Source organism: Hemibagrus wyckioides, linkage group LG07 (assembly GCF_019097595.1).
Source record: "Hemibagrus wyckioides isolate EC202008001 linkage group LG07, SWU_Hwy_1.0, whole genome shotgun sequence".
NCBI classification, from domain to species: domain Eukaryota; kingdom Metazoa; phylum Chordata; class Actinopteri; order Siluriformes; family Bagridae; genus Hemibagrus; species Hemibagrus wyckioides.
The window spans coordinates 3,673,676-3,697,387 of record NC_080716.1 but is presented as its reverse complement, the minus strand read 5'-3'; the positions used below and the strand labels follow the sequence as shown (position 1 = coordinate 3,697,387).

The window sequence follows — 23,712 nt, the reverse complement described above, 5'->3', positions numbered from 1 at the left end:
CAACAATAATAATAATAATAATAATAATAATAATAATTGCAGCCTATATTATTCTAGCTGCCTAACGGTAATAGCAGTGATATTATATGGCATTTATTCAAGAGATAGTTATCATGATCATTATGATAAGCCGTAGGGAGACTGAACTACTGGCAGTGACACGAAGGACTGTGTGTGTGTGAGAGAGAGAGAGAGAGAGAGAGAGAGTACGTGATGAGGGATTTTAAGACGGGCGCTTTATTATTTGGAAGAGAGGGGGAGATGGAGAGAGAGAGGGAGGGAGAAGGAGAGGGAGAGATGCGATAACAGCGTTTTGTCCTGTTCATATTCTACTTGGTCCTGTCACTGAACACCGGCAGGCTCACATCGCAGGAAAGAAACTCCACAAAGGTAAAAACAACAATATAGGCTGTTTATGTGTTCATATTTGATTACCGACCTAATCCGAGGACACACAGCGCTAACGGAAAGGGCAGTTTAGAAGACGAACGTGTGTGTGTGTGTGTGTGAGAGAGAGAGCGAGAGAGAGAGAGAGAGAAAGAACTATCAAATTACAAAAACCAAAATATGCCTACATATTTGCCTTTACATGACCTGTGCTGATTATGGATTCTTGCACTCGACCGGTTATAGGTGCAAGAGGAGAAACGACCTCGTTTTCCTCTTCATGCACACAAATATACGCACGCGCGCTGACACACACACGCGCACGCACACACACACACACACACACACACACACGTGTATATGTATATGTGTTGGGAATTTTCTCGAACACTTGTCAAAAAGTGTAAATAATTTCCAGGTCGTTGAGGCGAATAAGTAAATAAGTGAAAGTCCTCGCAAGGCGCGCGCGCATCTCTGTCCAGTCAGTCAGTCAGTAGCCCGGCGCGTGTCTTAACAAAATATTGTAGCTGGTTGCAATGACCGGACCGGATAAGCGCGCGTGCATCCTATTACTGATCAAATGTTTGGGATGAAAGCAGGAGATTTTAAGCGCGCGCTGACGTGCCGCGCGCGTCTCAGTAAATGAGCACGCGGAAATACGAGTCTTTTTTGGATGCTACTGTTTTTTATTTTTTATTTGTGTGTGTGTGTGTGTGTGTGTGCGTGCGCGTGCCTTGTTATTACAATATCGACTCTGTAAATCAATAAGTCAGCCACCTGTCGCCCTTGGTTTTTTATAAACCGGTTGTGGTTAGACTCTAGGGTCACGTTAAGTGTAGAAGGGCCAGATTTAGTTGATACGCGCGGCGAATCACTGAAGCACAAACAGCAAGAAATCACGGGTCCAAGTATTCACGCCTGTGTAATAACATGTCGAGATGTGCACACACTTATCGCATGCCACAGAGGACATAATATGTAACCATCCTCTACCACACACACACACACACACACACACACACACACACACACACACACAAACCCTTAAGTGAGCTTGATGTCTCTAGGTCTTGAGATCTCTTTGGATCTCTATTTGGATCTCTATTTTTGCTTTAACCTGTCACAGTTGACCTTGTAATATATTTTTCTTTCTACAACTATAAGCCTGTAACAGCTACAAGCTTGTAATTGTTTACACCCATGAGTGCTTGTATCAGATTTATACCCGTTGATGTTGAAATAGATATGACACATTGATTTAGTAACTTACTCTGTCGATGAAATCGGTCTGTGCAGCAACGGGATGGCCAGGGCAGGGTGACAGTGAAAGACTCGCATTCTTATAGTTATGGACATTGTTGTAAATTTCAGTAGTGGGGACCAGGAGAGATTGGAAAACACTTTAGGTGACGACGGCGGTGTAAAGAGAGGGAGTGAGAGAGAGAGCATGTGTTCGCTGAAACATCTCAAGAGTTCATGTAATACATGTGTTTTTATGCAACAACCTTACAGTGATCCTTATGATGTATACTATCCCTCAGAGTGGCGGTTCCTCAGAGACCTCTAGGGATATAATAATAATAATAATAATAATTAAATGTGTGTGTATGGAGTTCGCATGTTCTTCCCCTGCTTCCTCCTAGTACACCAGTTTTCTCCCTGGTCCAAAGGCATGTGTTGCCTAGTGTCTCTAAAAGTGTGAAAGAGTGTGTGAAAGTGTGTGTGTGTTTGTGCCCTGCAATAGGTTGGCACCCCATCCAGTGTACAACCCCGGGGAGCCTTGTAGCCTCATATCTAAAAAAACAAAACAAAAAAAAACAACTGATGTTTTTGGTTGTTGGAAAGTCCAAGAATATAAAGCTCAACGGCTCCAGTAAATTAGCAAAACATTATTTTATGACAGGGTTACAACAACTGTAGAATCTCGGCTTTATAGACCTCCATGGGGTATTAAAACAGGCAATCAGATATAGAGCTTATTGTGTTCTACTTTTAATAATTGAGATATTTTTGCTTAGCTTATTGTCTAATCCGAAGTACTAAAAATATAGTAAAGAAGTGTTGCTACTGAGCCCAAGGTTTAATAGGGAACATTTCCTTTAGCCTATATCTTCTTATCTGAAAAGTGTCAGTGAAGATAATTAGGTACCAAGGATGGAGATGCATGCTGTCTAATAGTGTTCATGTTGATGAGGTGATTCAAAGCTTTAAAAAAAAACCCAACAACACTGTTTTGGATTTTAAGCATGTTGTGGGTGGGAGGCGAAGCACGAGAGCCAAGTGTGGGTGAGCTGCATTGTGGGATGGTGTGTAGCTTGGCTTGCTTTTAAAGGCGAGGGTTTCTGGAAGCACTTTGCTTTATCAACAGCTGAACTTTTAAGCAGGTTGAAAATTGTAATGATGTGGCTGAGATGTCTGTAGGTGTCTGGTGGCATAGATGCTCATGGTCTCATAATGACATCATTATCCCACACAGCACGTCACAGGGTATGTGGGTAACCGCACAAGCTGATCTGGGTGAATGTACAATCTTTTTTTAGACCCGTTTTGTGTGTGTGTGTGGTCATCGTGCACTATCCTGTTCGAAATCCTACATTCAACCACTTATACAAAGATAATTGTCTTATTCCATTGTCGCCCAGGACTCTTTGTTTTAAACATGCCTCCGCTGTTTCGGTTCCTGTACTTTAGAGATTTAAATGGGTATTACACGCTGAATTACTGGATGACAATGATGGAATAATAGCTGCGGAGCCGTTCTGGAAAGATGGTCGTTTGTGAAGGCTTGGGGAATGGAAGATGCTGCCTGTTGCAGACAGATTTACACACTCCCCCGCCGACATCCTGAAACTCTGCTTCTTCAGGCGCTTAAATTGCCACCGTGCAGAATGACATGCCATGCTGCATTTGAGATCTGAAAATGCCATTTTCGGGCTGCCTCACCGGCCTTGCGCATCAAGAGATGCTGCAACTCCATCCTGTTTATGTGCTGTCATGTTTGCCCTGTGCTGCAGTCCAGAAACCAGAAACGTTCCAGGGCTAGGAGTTGTAAATTTGCCCAGAGTTGCTACAGATTGGATGGAGGAAAAATAGTGCTTTTTTTGCCACTTCTTGTGTAACTCGCTGAGGTATTTTCAATGGAATAGACAGCACTATGTATCATGGTGCTGTCGAATTCTGACATCTGATTGGTCAATTGGTTTTCTAATGATTTGCACTTCAGTGAAACTTATCCTGAGCATCTTCAAGACCATTAAACTTGCTTTAATACATTGAAAATCACTGTGATAAAAGAGACATAATATCCTGCAATGGGTTGGAACCCTGTCCAGGTTGTCCCTTGAGTCCCGTGGGACAGGATCCAGGCTGGATGGATGGAGGGATAAGAGGAAGAAAACTCTTCAAGACGTGCTGTTTCTGGGAAATAATACACGGCAAGGCTGTACAGGTTGGACAGCTTCACACATTTCTTACCTATCACTGAGCTGTTTCCAAAACCAAAATTGCCTCAATCCCAGCCAAAACCTCTCACACACACAACCTTCCACTCCCGATTACAATGCATGCTGCCAGTCACTAATCACTCACTCATTCCAATTTGCAATTGACTGTTTTTCTTCCCCGTACCTACATCCTTACACCCACATCACACACACCAGGCTGTTCTGTTTGCCTTCAGATTAAAGCTTTGAAGATTTTTTTTGTTTTCTTTTCTTTTTTTTTTTCCTGTTGCCGATTCATGCCTAAAGGATCACTACATCAGTGTGCATCTGCATGCACACACGTCTGAGAATCACGCGTTAGGTTTATCAAAGTTCCCAGCTTGACGATCAGGGCTCAAGATTTCTCTTTCATGTGAAAGAAAACATTATTACCCACGACTTTCCGAGACGATTCAAGAGCAGCACTTAAGACTTGGAGAAGCAGGCTCGAAATAAAAAAGAAACACAACCGAGATGTAGTATGCCTAATAGTGAAGAAAAGTAAAGGCAGGGTTGAAACAGAACAAAGCTAATTTTTAAGCTACGGCTATGAATGGAAACAAAATTCTGTAATTGGTGGTTCTGGTGTTCGGTCTGGTTTATTATAACGACCTGAAGGGTAGGACAATGAAAAAAAAAAATAGTTTATACAATACTGCTACTGATTTGCCTTAAAGGAAATCCTGGAACATGTTAAGTATGTTTACAATGATATTATATTTATAATATTTATGAGGTGTTGTCATTGTTCCTGTTCTCGGATGTTATAGCAGTTATGGAGCTACAAGGTGACGTGATATATTCACATTTAAATTGTATTTCTAATGTCAAAATGTTAATAAACTATAGTCTCTAGTGTAGATGAGGGAGTGAGAAAGCTGGAGAGAGTAAAAAAATAAAGCTCTGCTGCATCACTCTCTGTAGGTTGAGATGATAGTGAGGGTGAAATCCGTCTTGCACCACTGGCCTAAAAAAAAAAAAATCCCTGCAGCATAAATCATGGACACGACTGAAGATCCTTTATTCTAAATGTCAGTATGCCAGTTGTGCCGAGTGGAATTTTCCTTTTAAGCAAAAAAATGATCGGAACCATGGCAACAGCAGTATAGCATTTCACTAATCCCTAAATGATGTTAGCGTGTCTGCATGTTAGTGAATCATCAGAAAACATAAAACATCCAAGGCATCCAATTGTGTATGTGAGCACATACTGTGAAGAGTAGAACTCTGTGTGCGTGTGCGTGTGTGTGTGTGTGTTCCAGGTTCATCAAGAGTGTAATTAATAGAGTACGGTTCAGTTATCATGCACGCCATTGCAGCGCTGGATCTACTTGAGGAAGGCTTTTGATGAATGGGCAATTAGAGAGAGCCCCCTCATGCCTGGTGGCTGAGTGATCTCTTTTTAATAGCACTCTTGTTTCTTTGATAAAATACAAAATGAATCATCAATACACAGGGCAAAAAAATGCTGAGCTTGTGATATTTTTGGTAATAGGATGTTATAAACTGTGTGTGTGAGAGAGAATAAGTGAGTGGGTTGCCAGGTTCTTATTGGGCTGGTGCACATGATTGCATTCGTAGTGGATTTTACAGACTAATCGATAGTTAGGCAGTTTGATTTGAAGTGTCCTTACACCACCAGCAAACTTTCTTGGGTGGTTGTGGTGGTGTAGTAGAAAAGTTAACAGAAAGTCCGTTTTCATCCATCCATTTCTCTTCTCCACTTGAGATGAATTAATTCTAATCTACACTACAGTGCTGAATTCTCGTGTCCATATTAGCATGATAGTATGCACTTGGTTATCATTTCCATAGTAACAACTCATTCACCGTGACTTGTATGATCACTGGGGTACATAATCTTAGCCTGACAAAGCAAAAAATAGATACATTTCTGGAAGGAGTCTCCAGTGTTAGTGCTTTGGAAAAGTTGGTAGGTTTTCTACCATGTGAAAGTCTTCAAGATGGAGGATTTTTTCCACTTCATGGTTGCTTGGTAACAGGAGACTGGTGAAGGAATGACTGTTTATCGTTTTTAAACTGATATAAGTGACTTTTAAATAGGGCGATATTAAATGTAACTCTAAATGGTTAAAAAATATTCCACATTTTTTCTTTGAACCGGACAACCCGTTTTCCAGTGATGTATTAAAATGCACTCACAGTTGAATTCAGAGAGGGGGACTTGCAGTTTTTAAGCAAAAAAGGTAATATTTTATGCATAATTAATGACAGTTGCGCTAATTCTAAACAGCTAAAAACGGTTTAATCCGTTTAGCTTCTTCATGCTGCCTGTTCTCAGAAATATAAGCTCGTATTTGAATTGAAGCGCTGGAACAAACATGGCAGTCTGCACAAGCCAGCTGGTCCATCTGCAGACTGCAGTCCTCCATTGCTCTGGCCACGTGTTTCACTTCAAAGCCAGTAGCCAGAAATATGAAGAGTTGTAGGACGAGCGACACGTGCAGAGAGATTCGAGCCTGGGTTTGGAATGGCAGACGTCCTAACAGAGCAACAGTCAAAGTGATGCCATGCAGAAGGGCAGTGTTAACAGGCAATGGCTGTGCTGGCCTGCTTCCAGTGGATGATTTATGGCAAGAAAGTGGTGCTGCTATTATGTCTTCAGTTTGTTATTAGGTACCGTGGCATCTACTTGGCAATCAGAAGTGAATTGTTTACCATAAATACTTGAAATGCTGCAGTGCATTTTAACGTGACCTCTCTTTTCTCGCTTTAGGATTTGATTCGTCTGACTGATCAGAAGCTATGGTCTTTGTGCAAACTTAATCATCTTTTGAGTGCTTTATTGTTTTCTGTGCAGAATTGTGCCTGGGTTCATCTCAAACAAGCTTTGAGCAGAAATTAGCAGCTGTCCTGCACTTGATACATCTCTCCAGCTTACTTTATAGCTGTAGGTTATATGAGCTGAGAAAGCTGGTTAGGTCGACTCACCACTGGTGTGGAAACCCAGACTGAGTTGGGCTTAATGACCCCAACCCCAATAATAACCATTATTCCCAAAGACCAACACCAATCTTTCCTACAACCAATCATTAATCACCCAATGACAAATCACTAATCACAAATCTTTTCAACAACCAATTACTGAACACACTTGTTTCCCAAAATCAATGACTGATCAGCCATCAGGCTCCTCAACACCCAGGACTGAACTGTACAAATCTCTCTCTCTCTCTCTCTCTCTCTCTCTCACCTGTGTGGACACACACACATATAACTTATATTGTTCAATACTTATTGCACTACCTCAACCCTTGTGTTTATTTCATCTGCTGCTATATTTATATTTATGTTTATTTCTATTTTGCACTACCTCAACTGCTGCTATTGTATTTTTGCACAAAACATGTTGTCAAGTCTTAAAGTTGTACATCATCTCATTTTATTTCATTTCACTGCACATCTTCTTTTTCTTTTTTCGGCACTAAGTGTCCTGTGTTTTTGTGTTGTTGTTTTTTTGTACTTATTGTTTCTGCACTGTCTTGTCGTTGCTTTGTTTGCGCCTAGCTGCACACTTTGCACTTTATGTGGGTTGGACAAACTTTCTGCCCTAGCTCTGTGTTGTTCTTGTGTTTGGACTCTATGTTGTATGTTTCTGTAGCACGAGGTCCTGGAGAAACGTTGTTTCTTTTCACCATGTACTGCATCAGCTATATGTGGTTGAAATGACAATAAAGCTTCTTGAATCTTGAATCTTGAATCTTGATGACCATTATCACCAGGGACCAATCAATTATTACAACTAATCCCAGGAACAAATCAATAATCACTATTGTTTCCAACAACCAATTACTAAACACACTTGTTCCCTAAAACCAATTACTGAGGACCATTGTCCACAGGGACCAATCAATTATTTTAACTAAAAAAGAGCAAATCACTTATCACTATTCTTTCCAGCAACCAATTACTGAACCCAGTTGCCATAAAAAGACCAATCAATGATCACAGCTGTTCCCAACGACAGATTACTGATCACTATTGCTCCAGTGACCAATCAGTTTTTACAGCTGTTCCCAAGAACCATTCAATAAACACAGATCTTTTAAACAACCAATCACTTATCACCATTGTTCCAAATGTCCAATCACTGATCACCACTATCCCAACAGCCAATCATTGATCACCATTGTTCCAAATGACCAATCACTGATCATCCCAACAAACAATCACCAATCACTGTTGTTCCCAATGACTAATCCCTGATCAACATTTTTTCAAGTCACCTATCACTATCATTAAGAACATTATTGTTTTTAATGACCAATCAGTGAACACCAGTGTTCCTAATGACTAATCACCGATAACTATTATTATGATTATGATTATGATTATTATTATTATTATAACAACTTCTACTTTGTTCTCTTTGTACTTTGCTTGAAACTTTCTTCTTGGCTTTATTCATCCTTTCCTAACTCCTCACTACCACTGTTTCTTTATGTCTGCATCTTTAATAGAAATTATATTATTTTTATGGGGTTACTCAAAAAAATTAATATTGGTCTATAGCATAAGTCTAACACGATAGCCTCTCCACTTTTGTTTGTCATTATTAATGTAGTCCTGCCCCACTAAAATCTATGGCCATGAGCCTCCCTTGAGTAATGTTGTATCTTAGCACTGTCTAGGCCTCTATTCTACTTTCCCTCGGGTAAAATCTCCCCAGACAGAAATATCTCTGAGAGCGCTTCTGCCTCTTCATAACACAAACCCTGCACTCATTGTAATCCTCCACCATGTAGCTACACTGATTAAAATTCTATTCTCATTGCATACTGCAAACTCCTATTGATTGCATCAATCATTTACACCCTGTGATATATCCTGTCCTCATTTGCCAAGATTATTTCACAGAAAAAACTGAACATAAAAAAAAATATATTTACATAAATCTGCAAACATCTGTGCTGTGTTGGGAAATATAAAGAAAGAAAAACTCTACTTGATTAAAAATCTCTCTTACATACATAGAAAAAGAGGAAGAGAGATGTGCTGAGTGGTAGCTTTGTCATTGTATAACCTTCACATTATGAGTCAAACCACTATCTTGATTCATGACACAAAATAAAAACTGACAACCTTTCTTGACTCTATTTCCTTCTAGTTGGGCACTTGAAACAATTACACTTTGATTTTTCCAAAATTGTGGGTAGTTTTGTGAAAAAAAAACAGTTTCTTTTGTTACGAAATGGTGCAAGTGTGCAAATTAGAGGTTTTTACTAGACTTCTTGATAACAAAAATAAAGAACATGACTATGTTCTGCTTACATCAATCAATCAATCAATCAGTCAGTCAATCAGTCAATCAATCAATCAATCAAGGCTTGTGTTGAAAATGTAGCTTGAGGTAATAAAGATATTTTTGTTTATGTTTATTATTTATTTATGATGTCACACTCTATAGTACTGGTTAATCAGTCTCTCTCGGATTGTTGAGACAAAAATGTTTAATTTTGTACTTGATTTTTACTTTGCTATGGAACTTGGTGAATCAACGAAAATGCAAGCACAGGACTCTTCTTTTAACCTCCTGACATATATTTAAAGAGCAATCTGTGAGAGCTAACCATGTACTGTATGTTGCTGTCCGTTTTATCTCTGTATATCAACGTTAATGGGAATTGTTTGCCCAGCAGGGAACTCACTATGATACTCTACGTACAGAAACCCAACAGTGTCCTGACTAATTGTACACCGGACTTGCGTCAATGAAACAATTTGTTTATACTGATTGAAAATAACTGATAAGTCGATTTTTATTCTAACAAAAAGGAATGCCAGTGTACTATGAGAAAAGGAAAAAAAATCGAATCCAAACACATTGATGAGTCTACACGATACTGACTTACATAAATTTTTGTGGCGTTATGCTTTATTTATTCATTAATTTCTTTTTTATGTGAGCTCTCATCTGCTAGACATCTAGAATGCTGTATAAAATATAAATAATTGTAGAAATTTGAGTTTACGTAAAGTAATAGTCAAACTAGAATCATATGCATAATGATATTTTTTTTGACATTTCGCTCACTCTCTCTCAGATGTTGGGTACAGAAGATTTATGTTTAGACACTGACTGTATTCATTCATTTTCCATTTGGAGTGGCTTTTGCGATGGGAATTGCTGTGCTCCAGTTTGTTCTCTCGCCTGCGCTCTTCACAGAAACAGAGAAATGGAGTTCTCACTTCGCTCAGTCAAACGTGAAATCACCAGTTTCTTCTTTCCATGCCTCACAGTCAGTGAGGTCTCATTCATGCCTGAAGGAAAAAATTTTTTTTACAAGGACGTCATAGTGGTCGGCTATGGGTACATCTACAGTACCTCAACCATGTAAATGTTTTTTGGTATAGATGTGTATGACATGAGGTTTATGGTATATCGACGCTCAATTGGGTGAAGAGTAAAGAAAAACATTTCTGTCATGTTGTCATGCTATGTTTGTTATTTTTTTGCTACATATGCTACGTTTACGGCAGCACTGCTTAAAGATGTAGTGACACCAGACCCTGTCTGTCACTGCCTGCAGCCAAGTGTGAATACCTGCATGAGGATAGGAGCGATATAGCAAAGAAGAGCGAAAGAGTGAGAGATAGATAGATAGAGGACAGGATAAGGAAAGGGAGGTGAGGAAAATATGTGGGTTTATACAGCATATGTCAGTCACGATTAAGGCTTGTGAGTATGTCTCTGAATGTCTGAAGGTGCTCCTTAAAGGAAATGTGTTAAATATCTTTAGACTGAAATATTTGTCATGTGTTTGCCATTCTGGTGCTAGTTGTTATATTTGTGAATTTCCTATGAAAAATTTAAAGCATACATTTTTAACACAGTTACCCAGTAGAAAATATTCCAGCGATCTTAATCATAAGGAATAAGAATAGTTTTCTTTTCCTCTTATCTTCTCAATGTCATGTCATTTTAGTGAAGGAATCGAACGTAGTGAAGATTTTGGTTCAAATGTTCTTCCAGAATGCATAGATGCTACACCAGATAGCTAAAGTTGTATGCAATGACACTGATGAAGTTGAGGCTCTGGGTTTGTCTGAGCCGAGGAGGTGAGAGAGAGAGAGAGAGAGAGAGAGAGAGAGAGAGAGAATCTCTAAATTCCACTGGTGGTAGACCAAGATGAAAACAGGAAACAAGCTATGGTTATGTCCACATTTCTGATTCCAATTTGTCTTTGTGTGTACAAGCGAGAAATTTTCAACTGTGTTTGTGTGATATTACTAGGAATTGTGATTGTATAGCAGCTGGAGAAGCACATCTGTTCTCCTCCCAGTCTTGTCACAACTATTATTGAAAGTAATTAGCATAAACAGATCTTGTCCCTGGTCTCCACTTTTCTCCATTGTGCTCCTTTTCCCACCAAAATGAACCCTTTTTTTCTAGACTCCTTTCCACACTGGGATCTATTTCGATTTTTTTCTTTGTGGAAGTCCACTTATTTCCTATTTTAGTTAACATGCTTTACAGTGCACAATTACGCTCAGTTAGCCCTCTCATCTCCCTCTCTGCTCTACTCTACCTCACCCCCACCCTCACAACAGCCCCCAACCACCCCCGCCCACCCCTGATCAAGCTTCAGCACCGCTCCATCTCACCTCTGATCTATTGAGTACTCTGAGCTGCTTGTTTGATCGTTGCACTGTCGAGTGGTTTATTTTTGTTGCACAAGATACCTCGTTCCATGCCTGTGCTGCCAACACGCTCGGAGTGCAGAGAAAAGGGAAATAAAAGCTCATTTCGCCGCAATTCATCATGAGAAGATTGCCCTGCATTTATTGATAATTGCTTTTCCGTTTAACAGTGACTCCACGCCGAAGCGTCAGTCGTGTAAACTCTGAGAAATGCAGCTGTCACTGCAATTAACTTCTTGCTTTGCTTAATGAAAGGACTAATCCGCTGGCAAATCTCTCGGGTCTTTACGCACTTTCATTCATTTCGCTGTCAGAGAAATAAAGGCGACCCGTGTGGTGAAAAATAGGCCAATCTGTAAGCGGCGCCAAAAGCGCCATTCAGCCACATGGTTTGATGTCACTTTAACTCTGGCCTCTCAGTTTTGTTCCTATTGACTTTTAAGCACCGGTGTTCGTTCTTGGCTTCCTGCAAATGGCTGCTCTTCCCTCCTGCCTCTTCTGCATACACAAACTATGGCTCTGAATCTCTCTTTTCACATTCGGCAGTGTCTTCCTGTGTGGTTTTTTTAGTGTCCTACCTTCAACAAATACACATGCACATTCCCACACATCCAAAAATACATGCCCATGTATACATTCACACGCAAACTCTTGTTCCTGCTCTTTCAAAACGACAGCTCGCGGCCCCCTTGTGTTGGCTGGTTGCTTATGGAAGCAGTACACAGCTAATTAATTGTGAATGTCAGTCACTGAAGATCGAAAGGAAGCTTGCTTTAAATCGGCTGTGCGATCAATCACACTATTGATCCTGTGCTCTTTTCATCCTGCCCCACATAAACAGGTTAGTGTGATAAATCAGGTGCGTGGTAAATGTCGATCAGTCAAAGTTTTTTACTTAATCCATGGATCAAAGCTTAAGACATTTAGAACTGGAAGTTAGGGCCGAGAACTTACCCTGGACTCTAGTTTAGCAGAGGCTATGTAGATCACATAAATAGAAAAATCCACCCTGATCTACTTGCATCTCAAGCATTTTCTGAGCTTCTTTCTTGCTTTAAGACTTCTTAATAGTTGCCGGTACATAAGGTAGGAAGACCTACGTCTACATGATCAGAGAAAAGGATACCTATCCTTTCTAGCGTCACTTGCCATTGTGATTGAGCTAGCAATGACACTAGCATGACACACAACCTGACTTCTCACTAGAATAGCAGAAATACAGCATGACAAATCAGAAACCACAAAACATCACAACTATTAAAAATTATTTGTCAAGATAATATGTCTGTAAGTTTGCTAAAGAGCACATGGACAAGCAAGAAAAAAAATTGTGGACAGACCAAAATAGAACTTTTTTCCAGCATAAGAAACATAGTGGTGGTAGTATCATGGTTTGGGCCTGTTTTACTGAATCCAGGCCAGGATGACTTGCCATCATTGATGCAACAATGAGTTCTGAAATAAACCTGCCAATTTTAAAGGAAAATGTCATGACGTCTGTGTGTAAAATGAATCTCATGAGAAACTGGGTGATACGGCAAGAAAACTACCCTAAGCACACGTGTTTCTAGCGACTTGAGAACGGTTAAAGAAGAATACATTTAATGTTGTTGAAGGACCTGAAGCTTCCTGTAAGGAGTTCATGTGAAGAAACCCACCAACATACCAGAGTTAAAGCTGTTCTGTACTGAGGAGTGGGCTAAAATTCCTTCAAGCCAACATGCAGGACTGATATGTCCTGATATGTTCTGCCACTCACATATATGTAATAGTGGCTCATTTTCCTCAGTAAATAAATGACCCAGTAAAATGTTTATGTCTTTGTCTAGTTTTAAGACTTCAATATCATATCGTATTTATGCAGAAATACAGAAAAACCTAAAGGGTTCACAAACTTTCAAGCACCACTGTATTGAGATTTAATCTTTTAGAATACATTGAGAATAGCTATATCTATGTACAGAGGAGGTTTCTAAGCTTAGATCAATTTCTATTCAGAGCACAGTCCTGTCTGCAAAAAAAAAGAAAAAAAGATTTTCTTTAAGGGCGATGTGCTTTTGAAGAAAGTCTCCAAATTAATAACATGCAGGTTTCAGAGTCGCTCGAGATGAGCACACACGGAGAGGTCATGAAAAATATTCATAGTTCAGTTGTCTGCTTTGATGACTGCACACATAAAGATGAGAGAGATAAAAAAAAAAAAGAAAAAAAAGAAGAAGAGTGAGTACTGTCAGTTCCGGGCCATGCTAATCTGTTATTTTGGAAAAAAAAAAAGAAGATCTCAGTGTAAAGAGTACTAAGTACGGCATCACCAGTGACTAATTACTTATGATTAAAGTTTCAATTCACAGTGTACATGCTGAGAGAAAGTTCACAGGGCATTCTGTGTAATTCAAATACCTTTCAAATGCCAAATTGAATGTGGCTGAAATTATACGAATCAGTGAGTGCATGGGGGCTTTTATTTAATGATTTATTTTCAACAACTGCTCTCTCCTAGGCAGGGTGGTGTATCCTATGCCAGGGGCAAGGGATGGGAAATATGCTTGGGATTGCTGGTCCATCATAGGGCACAATGAAAACACACACACACCTATTCACACCTAGAGGCAAATTAGAGTGGACAGGAGCATGGATCAGGATCTAGGGTCAAAACCAGGAATCACATGGAATAAACAGAAAAGGCTTGGACTTGAGAATAATTTAAGATGGTAAAACTACAATGGCCAATAAGTGCAAAACAATATAACAAATACGAAAACAAAATTACAAATCTTGAGTTCAGAACAACAAATCCAAATACACATGGAGAATCCAGACAAACCGGAAAAGATAGGTATAGTTGCGAATGGAATTCTTACCGCTGTTTGGATGAGACATCTGTCACTCAAGATATACAAGAAGTAGGAAATTGATTATCTAACTAGATTTCTGTATTCCTATATTGTACGCGTGGAGTTCTGCGTTCACTTTGAACCATTTTTTTTTTTACTTTAAATCTGAGCAAATATCAAACATATATATTTATATTTATAAGAAGATGACATTCATTAAACTCTACTTTGAGTAAGGACATTCATAGGCCGATTTTGGATATGCTATTGTGTATCATGGTATAAAGATTAGTTTGCGATCTCTAAAAACACACCTGAAGAACGCAGGTATGTTTTGAAGACAAAACTATTCAAGATTAAATGATGTAAGGAATGCGATGAGAGCTGATTCATACACACACCAATCCACTATCTACTGCTGCAGCCTGCTGGACTTCCTGTATATCTTGAGTGACAGATGTCTCTTCCAATCAGCATCACAATTTCATAACAAACCAATAATAGTAATAGTCTTAGGATCAAACTGGACTGATGATGTAAATTGCGATGTGCTTGGAAGAACTAGTTTTGCACGTAGGTGTGCACAGAAAAGGGACAAATATCCCTTTGTCGTTGTTTCCTCCCTTTGTTTCATGGTTTCCATGCCAACAGATGCCATTTGCTTATATTTGTTTTCTTTTCTTTTCTGTCCTTGTCCTGTCACTGGTTTGTTTTCCTGTTGTGTTCACTTATTTTGTGTTAGTTCATCAGCATGTCAATCTTGCAAGTCGTACAATATTGTTGTTGAATCCTTGCTTTCGGTGCTTTCTATCTGCTTGTTTACCTTTTGTGACAGAGTTTTGACCCCTGCTTTGGATACGTTTTAGCATTCTCGCTGTGTGTTCAAGTTATTGCTCAACATTTCAGTTAAATATCACTATTAAGCCCTCAGTGCCGAGAGCAAAGCAAATAAGAGTTTCATCAAACAGCTGGTCCTGATATTTAATTTATTAACACATTCCAACACTGTTCTGCATCTGGACTAGTTGGACCTCAACTAATTATAATCCTTGAAAAAAAACAAAACCAGTGCTCCAAATATCTGTTTGTGTATTTGGCCTAATCAGATTAAGAGTTAGAGAAATTAAAATAAGAGTTAGAGAAATGAAAATAAGAGTTAGAGAAATGAAAAGATACCTTGACCGCCAAGAATTTTAGTATTGCCAGAGTTTGCTTTAAATTATAATTCAAACATGAAGAAAGCTATTTAAGAAAACCCTTCATCTTGTGTGACATTGACCCTGTTTGGATCAATTCTAACCGGTCTATCAAAAAAACTCAGACACCTTTAAATAGACGATCCACCTTATCATTTATAATAAGAAATCTGAACCAAGAACTAGGGTCAAAACCCAATAGGCAAAAAACAAAGCTTGGCTTCAATGATAATAAATTAAGATGCTTAGATTTTGTGACAAACTAAATTAGAACTTAGTACAAAACAGGTGGTATGATATGGTAGCAAACCAGTAAATCAGATTGAAACCTTGAACATCTTTGGATCAATTCCGAAAGCTAATCGTTTCATCTGTGTCTTCCAACGATAATTGCATATAAATCCTACAGTCAATCACATGGTTCTTGAGATAACGCTCTAACAAGACACCTGTCTGGACACCGTGATGGATAGACTGATGGGACGGAGAAATGGTAAATAAAATTGTAGATAGACTGTAGTACTATAGAAAATTTCTTGAGTCACTGGCCATGATTGTGACCTTGGTCCCTATTGGGGATGTGGTAGCTCAGTGGTTAAAGTGCTGGACTACTGCATTGGAAGGTTTGAATCTCATGACCACTAAACTACCACTTTTGGGTCCCTGAGCAAAGCCCTTAACCCTCAATTGCTCAGTTGTATAAATGAGATAAATGTAAGCCGCTCTGGATAAGGGCGTCTGCCAAATGCAGTAAATATAAATGGTCCAGTGGTAGAATCCTGTGCTCTCACTGCCGTAGTCTGTGTTTGTTTCCCTTTTAACCAAGCCTCCGAGTATAAAATGGTATGGATGCATCAGGAATCAAACCTGTGCCAAAAATCAAATATGTGAAGCGGATCATCTGCTGTGGCCCCTGAACAGGGAACACCTGAAGGACAACAACGAAATTCTGTGACTTTGACCTTGTGTTTGGATCAGTTTCAAGATCGAATCAGGTCACATAGTGGTTACAATGATAACTCCATAAAATCGTACACTTGTTCTTGAAAGTTGCTCTTACAAGAACCTGGAATCCTTGGACAGATACATGGACAGATGGACACACTTACAGACCAGTGGCAAAAATTGCTGCTTGCCAAAAATAGGCTTGAACAGGGACTCATAAGCCACTGGTTCTTGAAATATCGTGTACATAAAGAGATAGAAAAAATAGTAAAAGAAAAAGGCACATCACTTGCATATAAGATACATGCTTAAATATGAAAAAACGTTAAGAATATAAAGCAAAATTGTAAGCAGGAGGACTGCCAAGAGGTCTTGCAGCCAAGTTCAGCCCACATTCACGACATCTCTTTTAATCTCATTGTCATCTCCACTCCAATCATTAGTTTGCTGTGCAGTTGTGCGTCGCTAATATTCGTTCAAGGGGTCGGGCGCTGGCTGTGGTAAGGCTGTAATTTATGGTTGTGTAAGCTCTACAACCCTGTGCCTGCATTTTCCCTCCTCATCCTCAGTCTTCTGTCTCCTTCATTGTTTTTATCGGTGTATCCTTGGTGACCTCTAACGCAGCATCACGCTGTAAATTCACATCACCGCTGATGCCTTTATTGGTATGATGGGGTGGAATGGCAAGGAAGGGAACAAACGTACACACACATCAACATCCATGCTCATAACTCTTGTAGCTTCCGTTTCTCTGGCTCTTTCTATCTCTCACACGTGGTACACGCCTGAATGCTTCTCCTCTATGCTTTATTCCCTCTGTGTCTACAAACTAGAAAAAAAAACTTCTCACCTCAGCTGCTCAGACAGATACTAATGAGTCACTGATTAGTTCATTAGCCTGACACTCACTCCCTGCCAGAGTCATCACTGTTTACTTTCTATGTGGACAAACCCACGTGCCTTTCACCAACCCGTTCTAACGAGGAGCTTCTGAGACGGAGGGCTGCTCTAAAGCAGTGACATGAACCTGGCGAGACTTTGATTTTGCTTCGTAAATAGGCAATAGCACTAATATGCACCGCTTTGAAGTGCGTATTTCTTTCATTGCTCTCTCTCTTGTCACAAAATAGAATATCTGGCCTCATTACAGTTTTGCACATTATTTATTTTCCTGCTGGGACAAAAGAGTTGGCTGGTCTTTCAGACACATTATTCTCTGAAACGGCTCCCTGCTAATCTAAGCAGCCTGCGGCAAAACCTATCTGATTGGCTGACATGCCGCCTGCCGGCACCTGATTGGAGGAGATATTACCATCCATGTGCTTGTGAGAGAGAATAGATGATGTGAAAGTAACGAAGTAACGGAGATGAGAGATGGTGCCAGGTAGAGTAAACCGGAAGGAACTGCAATAAAAAATCGACCATGTGAGGGATATACAGTATAGTGCAATATGACAATGAGACTCGGGGTGAAACACAATGTGTCCTAAACCTCAGCTACATCATTCAAGTTCAGAAAACTCTAGATGTGTTTTCCAGATTCTTTTTTTTGTTTGTAGCTCTTCATGACATTTCTAACAATTGTAACTCACAAAATAATTCTCTATATTTATTCCTTAAATCTCTGTATTGAGTTGCTATATTTTGTTAAATTGTGTAATATGTTGTTATTTGATATATTTTTTGTTATATTTTTGTACCCTAAATTTGGGTATTTTAGTATTTTTTGTTATATTCCTTCCTATTTTATCTATTACCTGTGTTTGTGGATACTGCTGGAAGCTGTGAATTTCCCTCTCGGATGAATCTATCTATCTATCTATCTATCTATCTATCTATCTATCTATCTATCTATCTATCTATCTATCCATCCATCCATCCATCCATCCATCCATCCATCCATCCATCCATCCATCCATCCATCCATCCATCCATCCATCCATCAACAAACTTGTATCCTTGTTTAAACCATTGCTGACCAGGCATGTACTAAGGATGAATGACTGGTCTTAATTTTCCCACTGTCCCACTGTCATGAATCTGCACAAAATAGCCCATGATACAGAAGTAGGAGGAGCAATCAATAAGGTTTGCAGAATTATTTACAAAAAAAACCCCCATAGTGAAGCATGCTGGTGGTAGCACCATGAGTTGGCCTCTTTGTTGCTTCTGTGACCAATGCCTTCTGTACTCATTCACTGACGTGTTTTGGTGGACATCAAAGTCTTCTAGGCAAAGCCATCTTGATGAAAAAGTCTGAGTTTGTATAAGTATCCCCCCCCCCAATGCATTCCATATAAGCCGCTTGTGAAGAAAAAAGCCTCTGTATTGTTTAGAACTCATTGTAATTACACTTTTTTAAAAATAATGTATTTATATTCAGTTCGATCCCTAAGTAAGACAGAATGAGAGCCTGAGCCAGAGGAGGCAATAAGCTTGAGTACACCAAGAACAAGAACAGGAAGTTAGATCCGGAGAAGGAAAGAGGCCCTGAAGGTACTCCTGGACATACTACATCAGAATGATAGTAAGACAGATGGATAATTACAGAGATAGACGGATAGCTGATAGATGGTGACGTTAAGATGGAGATGAAAGTCAGTCCAGCGGGTGGCTTTTGGTGTGCTGTGGTGATGACGATAAATAGAGCCAGTATCTTCCAGCAGGGTGGACTAATTCTGTAGCAGCTGCCAAGCTCACAGGGCTATTTTTAATAGTATTAAGCCCATCTTCTTATCAGCCGAGCGGCCGAGCACCGAGTGAGGCGAGATTGAAACAGCGATTTCCAATTTGAGATTGTGTCACACACATCTCTCTGCTCTAAGATAACATCAGCAAATCAGCCACCATCATCTCTCTCTCTCTCCCTCTCTTTCTCTATATCTCTCGTTCTCTCTCAGCTTTCCTTGCTCGCACTTTTTCCTTTTGTTTCATTTGTTCGCGCCCCCTCCTTCCTCTCTTGCACTATTTTATAGTCGCAATTAACTTAACAGCACTCTTATACAACCTTAAACAAACCAAAAATATTTTCCAGCTTGTTGGCTTTCCAGTTGCTTGCTTTCCTCCTGCTCCACCTGCCTCTGTTTTTTTTTTCTTTTTCTTTTTCTTTTTTTTCCAGCACCTTTCTTGCTCTAGCACTTTTTTTCATTTCTCTTCTTGTCATCATGCATAAAGCTCGGCTGCTTTCTTGTGCCACAATTCCTACCTTGATTCCCTATGGCCTTTTGCGAAGGAGAAAAAAAATGGCATGACTTTTCAGTAATGCACTGCAAAAGGTTTACCAGTGGCATGACCTTGGTGTGATAGTTCTCTTAACTGCAGCTTAATGGTTGCTCTGGGTCTCTGAAAGCGCTCTATTCATTTTCTTTGGGACAGAAATGGCGTTAAAACCGAAAGAAAGGACGACGTGTGAGCTCACAAACATAAGCACCTGTTTTTGTTGCCGGTGAATCTGACACCTGCCGTCGCAGTGTGTGTTCAGTCTCTCGACCAAATATCAGCACACAGCGAGCAGGAGAGGAGCTCCGCTAATTAGCTCGATCAGTATAGTGCACCATAGGCACTCTTTTTGCTTTTTTAGTGTCCTTCTAAATACCTTTTAGATCTCACAATGCCCTGATAATAATGCACAGTAAGTGGTGTGCTAGAGATCACATACCTACTAGCAACCAACAGCCCACCCACCCATCCACCCACACACAAACACACACAGAGTCAAAGCCAGGTGGCCTGCAGCTCTTGTGCTGCTAGCACAGCCATGTCAATGTTAAGCGGCTGCCTGCGGTGACCACTGATCTTTTCAGTGCAGCTGGATACCCCCCATGGGAACTAGGGCACCCCTCCAGCCCACTACAGCGATGGCCTGGGCAGTACACACGCTCACACGTAGTCAGGGTAGGGAAGAGACACCAGATAATCCTTTGCACCAAAAACCAGCTGAGGGCGCTTTGGAAAGGAATGAGTGAATGCGCTTAATCGGTTCTTAAGGGCATGGAGCAGTGTGGCCAGGAAGAGAAGCCAAATCTTTATATCTTCTTCACCATTTAGCAACACGTGTCATTTCACACACACACACACACACACACACACACACTTCTATGAGCTCAGGAAATAACACATTCCTCAATCAATATAAGATTTTAGCTCATTATGATTTGTTATAGTCATGAATATTCCAGTCATGTGAGACATAAGAGCAAGATTTCAGAAGCAAGCTGAAGCTGATTAGTATGGTACAGTTGTCTGCATGTTTCTCTCTCTTTCTAGTATCCTGCAATGACTCACTGGGCCATAAAAGCCAAATGGGCACATGGGGCATGACTTCAGGTCTATACAAACAGAGTCAAGCCAAGCTGCGCACCCTATCAACCACCTCTCCTATCTACCGCTCTGCCAGGATTTTGCACGGCCTGCATTATCCTTTCCCTCTCTCTGTCTCTCTCTTTCTTTCTTCTCCATCATCTCATTCCTCTATCCTCGCCCATTTTTTAAGCCTTTTCATCATGGGGAGAAATATCAAATCATTTCCAATTAAGTCAGCCTTTCTAGATTTCATTTAGAAATTTTGGCAACACCAACAAAAGAGTTTAATCCATAAAGCCTCACAGGACATGAAGGAAAAAGGGGGGAGATAAATGAAAAAGTGTTGCCTTTGTAACACCCTTTCTGTGTTTATTTTTAACTTTACGGTATTCCTGCCATTGCTGAGAGCGAACATTATCTCTCTCAGCAAGGTACACCATTATCCAGAGTGTGGGTACTGTATGTGTTCGTGTACCTTTGTGATCATGATGGTATTTGATGATGGTGATGATGATGTGTATGTTTAAGGGAGAATGACACAGGAATTTGTGTCCTTGATGCAGCGGGGAAAGGAAAGTTGTGTGTGGCTTATTAAGTGATCAACAGAAATCCCTTTCATTTATTGTTATGGGGATGAACTGTTTATGTCCCAGTTCTCATTTTCTAGCTGGTACTTTCGAATCATTTGATTCACCAAAAAGATTAGATTCATTCTACCAAGTCGAATCATTTGAATTACCAAAAAAGATTTGTTCATATAGAAAGTTATATCATTATACAATGCCAGTGAGTGTCTTTTTAGGTATTATGAGGTAGTCATTAATTCAGTCACTCAATACATCTTAAATGTTAAGAATAAAAAGACAAGGTTAAAAAGAAAGTCTGGTGAAATTATTTTCTAGAAAGACATTTGAGACTTTGAGAGAGTGATCATGAGTGAGAATATCAATTAAAAAAAAAGAAACATTTTTACATGAATTTGTGGAATCGTTTTCAATGCTACAATAATTTAAAAAATAGCCATCAGGCAATTTTACATTTTTGTGTAGAGTGAATTATGGTATCATCTTTGACTTTGATATCATCTAGTTCTTTCAGTTCATTCATTTCATTCGGACTTAAAGGTAATGGACGTCCACCCAGTGGCATGCTCCTTAACAACCCAGTCTTTTAAATTGGGATTTATGGGCTTCATGCAAGGATATAAATCTTCTCCAAAGTGCTACATCCTCTTCAAAGCATGGCTCCGCCTCCTTCACCTCTTGCTGAAACTTTTAAGACTCACATCTGAGCTAAATGAAAGTCATATGTCATTTGTTCAGTTTGTTTACGACCTACATAATGTTCATGAACTAGGTCCTTCCATTCGTACTGAACCCCATGGCCCGGTTCATACAGAATCAGTACTGTTTGTGTTCAGTATGAGGCGAATTTGTTCAGTATTTAAACAAAGAAATGTAGTCTAAATATATTGGCAATATATTACTATTAGGTTTGATGTAACAACATGGCTTTTATTAGAACAAAATAGCACTCGATCCAGTACATCACACCACATTTTATGTATTTATTTTTATATTGTGCTAATTTTGCTCACAACTTGTGGTATGCAGTCACAAAAATGTCCATACTGTTTCTGTATAAAAATTATGTTTCTGTTAATCTGCTTTGAAGAAAACCTGCCCACGGTTTAAGGGATAAGCCGATTGAGCGTGCATAATTTTACCAATTCAGTATAGCATTAAGATATTGTCCTCGATGAAGGAAAAATAACATTAACGCGATGATACTATTAATTATTTATTTCATGAATTAATTAACAGTGTCATATGTATGCATTTAATTTTGCCTTATGTTTTCTATATAAATGCATTGAAAATACAAATAACATCATCCGGTCTTAGTTCTGAATACCAACATACACAGTTTGAGAGTTAAATCCTCACTCAACTCCACTCTAAACACTTATTCTTGAAACCTGGCCATGGATTAAATGTGCAGAAGAAATACATTTCAGCACAGGATGCTCAACAAAGCTTATATTAGTGCAATCATTTCTTTCCTTTCTCCAGTTTCTACCACTTTGCCATAAAAAAGGGGATATTTTTTTTTTTTGCATGAGTCAAACCTTCTAAAACCAGGTCATGTGGCATGACTCACTTTGTAAAAAAAAATACCCCGATCCTGGATTTTAGTCTGTGCCATGATGAAGTACCCACGTGAGTAACGCGCAAGCCGAGCCACGATGTACTGGTGGAGCTAAAAACAGTTCCAGCTATTGACTGGTTCAAGACATTCACCACAGAATCATCAAGATAATGTCTGTGAGATTGCTGGGATACTCCACTACTAGTGCAGAAAGAATCGGTGATAGTAAATGTGCGCAATTTATCTATATATTAAGAAAACATCTGCCTTCTTTTCGCAAGCAGTCTATTCACTCGCATTCATGGCCTAAATTAATCATCTGAAATTGTATTTGAGATTCAGCGACATAAAATGATCTCCTTGTGTTTTCTTTTTTAACCAGTTAGTGTTACCAGTAAATCACATTGGAGAGAACATGTGAAGTAGATAAATATTTCAGTATATGGGGGAACCAGTGGTAGCTAGGCAAATGTCAATTGGAGCAGCAACTGGCGATTGTCCGTCCTCCCTAGACCCAGGTAAAAGCTGGAGTCAAAGTTGAAATTTCAGCCCAGATCATAATAAGATTCCACCATCATATCAACAATAATTTGGTTTTCCCACTCAGATATTTGTACTGAAATAATAGCTGCTCCTGTCAATGACCGAGTGCAAATTATCCAATTTGAAGTACCCAATAAGTCATGTGGTTCATTCTGAAGTAATGCCCAGGGCACTTTGAAGGAGGACCAGAGCAGCCATTTCAATTCGTTTTCC

General features: G+C 39.5%; 1 protein-coding gene across 1 annotated transcript in view; it reads left to right on the top strand.

Moving 5' to 3' along the window:
• The first annotated feature begins 254 nt into the window (after positions 1 to 254).
• LOC131355970 (uncharacterized) overlaps positions 255 to 23,712 on the top strand; it is a 131,005-nt gene continuing 107,547 nt past the window's right edge. The window contains exon 1 of the mRNA XM_058394645.1: positions 255 to 390. The gene's annotated coding sequence lies outside the window, so the exon portion shown is untranslated. The remainder of the gene's footprint in view (positions 391 to 23,712) is intronic.